The sequence below is a fragment of the Chiloscyllium punctatum genome, unplaced genomic scaffold (genome assembly GCF_047496795.1).
Source record: "Chiloscyllium punctatum isolate Juve2018m unplaced genomic scaffold, sChiPun1.3 scaffold_812, whole genome shotgun sequence".
NCBI classification, from domain to species: Eukaryota; Metazoa; Chordata; class Chondrichthyes; order Orectolobiformes; family Hemiscylliidae; genus Chiloscyllium; species Chiloscyllium punctatum.
The window spans coordinates 10,248-12,500 of record NW_027310546.1 but is presented as its reverse complement, the minus strand read 5'-3'; the positions used below and the strand labels follow the sequence as shown (position 1 = coordinate 12,500).

General features: G+C 67.4%; 1 non-coding gene across 1 annotated transcript; it reads right to left on the bottom strand.

Annotated features, from left to right (window-relative positions):
- Positions 1-1,385: 1,385 nt before the first annotated feature.
- LOC140474011 (5.8S ribosomal RNA) lies at positions 1,386-1,539 on the bottom strand. The gene has a single exon (XR_011958780.1). It is a non-coding gene; the product is annotated as a 5.8S ribosomal RNA (ribosomal RNA).
- Between the last annotated feature and the right edge of the window lie 714 nt (positions 1,540-2,253).

Here is a 2,253-nt window from a genome sequence, read left to right as displayed (position 1 = left end):
AGAGAGCCAGCCACCCGCACGTCGCTCACCACCCTTGGCCAGCGATGGTGTCGACGAGTGGCCGCCCCTGCCGCCTCCAGCGCCGCCGCGTCCACGCGCGGGGACGTGCTCGGCGCAATTCCACGGGACCGGAGACCCTCCCCCGTCCACGGCGGGAGGCGAAACTCGGAAGTGCCGGCTGCTTACTCGAGCGGAAGGGTCAGCCTGATTCCTGCCTTGCCGGAGGCCCGGTCGCGGGGGTGACGACCCGCCGCCCGGGACGTGCGAGGCACCAGCAGACAGAGACTGCCCGACGGTCAGAGAGAGGGAGAGAGGAGTGCCGAGGCTCAAGTGGCGAACGGTCGCGCAGGCACGCCACGCACATCGATCGCCAGCCGCGGAACGGCACGGCCTTCAGTGGGGCCGGCGGGCGACGCCGCTCCTGAACCCAGCGGCCCCGAGCCGGACGAGTTGAGGAAGGCACGCCGACGGTGACAGGGTACGGAAGACACAGCGGTGGCCTTCTGGCGACTTGGCCCCCGACAGCCCGACGTTCCGCCGTCCTCCCGATGGCCAGGAGGACCGTGCGGGGGTCGGCCGACGGCGTGGTAGGTGTGCCTGCACGGTGACGGAGCACACACCACGCCCGCCAACCCCTCCGTACCTCCCGAGACCGGTGGCAGGACGGAGCGGAAAACGTGCGGACTGAACGGGAGAGCCAAGAGCCAGCGATCCACGCGCGTGCGACCGTCCAAGTCACAGCGTTCGACGAAAACCTCCTCCCTCGGCCAGGCACTCGGCGCCAGCAGGGGAGACAGGATCAGACGCCCCGCCGGCCACTTAAGGCCGAGGACGAACCACGAGACGGGCGGCTGCAGCAGCGGGCGGCCTGCAGCTCCCAGCACTCTCAATCGATCAACCATCGAGTCGGGTCAGCGTGTCAAACCGGCGAGCTCCACGGTCAGGCCGGCGGCGCACCAGCACCGGACCTCCGCGGCTCCCTTCACTCTTTCCACTGCCAGCCAACCGAGAGACGGACCCAATGCGGACGTGCAGAGCTTAGGCAGACCCCCCACTGGAGGCTCAACACTTCGTGGCAGCTCCGTGTCCCAGAGACCAGGAGGGTTGGCACACACACACAGTGTGAACCACCGACAGCCATTCTGGGACCGGTGACAGCCGTGCTGGCCCCACTGCCACGACACAGACGGACGCCAGGCCGCGCTCCCCGGCGGGGGGATGGCGTCGAGCCTGACGAACGGAATGTGCAGGGTGGGGGGGAAAGGCCAAGCGCTCCGACGCCGGAGGGCTCCGGAGTCTGAACTTAGGGGGACAAAGAGGACGGGTCCTCTGCGACACCCCAGCCGCGCTCTCGCCAGCCAAGGCGAGTGCGATTGATTGCCAAACGACCCTCAGACAGGCGTGGCCCCGGGAAGAACCCGGGGCCGCAAAGTGCGTTCAAAGTGTCGATGATCAATGTGTCCTGCAATTCACATTAATTCTCGCAGCTAGCTGCGTTCGTCATCGACGCACGAGCCGAGTGATCCACCGTCAAGAGTTGTCTGAGTTTGTTTTAGGTCTCTCCCTCGCCAGAGGAAAGCGACCCGGACCGCACATACGCTCCCCACCTTGAGCTACAGCCACCTGCACGCCGGCGTGCGGGCGGAGCAGGGTGGCGTGAAGCGATGGGGAGCACCATCCTGGTGCGGCCCGCAGAAACATACGTCTATTGGGGGGAGGAGGACAGGGCGCCCAAGAGGCGATGCGTGCCCCAACGCACCGCAGCGACGGAGGCAGGATCACCGCCACCATGTCGCCCGCCTAGTATCACGAGGCGTGCAGCAGCTTTGCCCTAGGAAAAGCAGAGGCGGGAACGGGCACCGGCCATCGGTTCGGCAGCGTCACTGACGCGTGCACGTGGCGGCGTGTCGGCGAGCGGACTTCCTGCGAGGAGGCGGGGGCGGCACTCGCCCGAGCAGACGCCCGCCCGGCCCAGCCACCGCCGAGGTGGACTGGGAGTCGCGGCAACGGCTCGTCATACTCGTTCCCACACTCACAGCGCAGCTTGCCCGCAAGCCACCGACCACCGATCGACGCCAGGCGCCCCGACCGAGAGCGGGATCGCTCGTTCGCCCTGCTGGCAGTTCGCTGGGGATCACTACTGCACGGAGCTCGGAGACCGACGGGCGGCAACTCGAGAGTCTTTAAACCACCACCCCCATCCCGCAAGTGCAAAGAGGCTGTATACGCACAGACGGGTGAGGGGAATAGGTA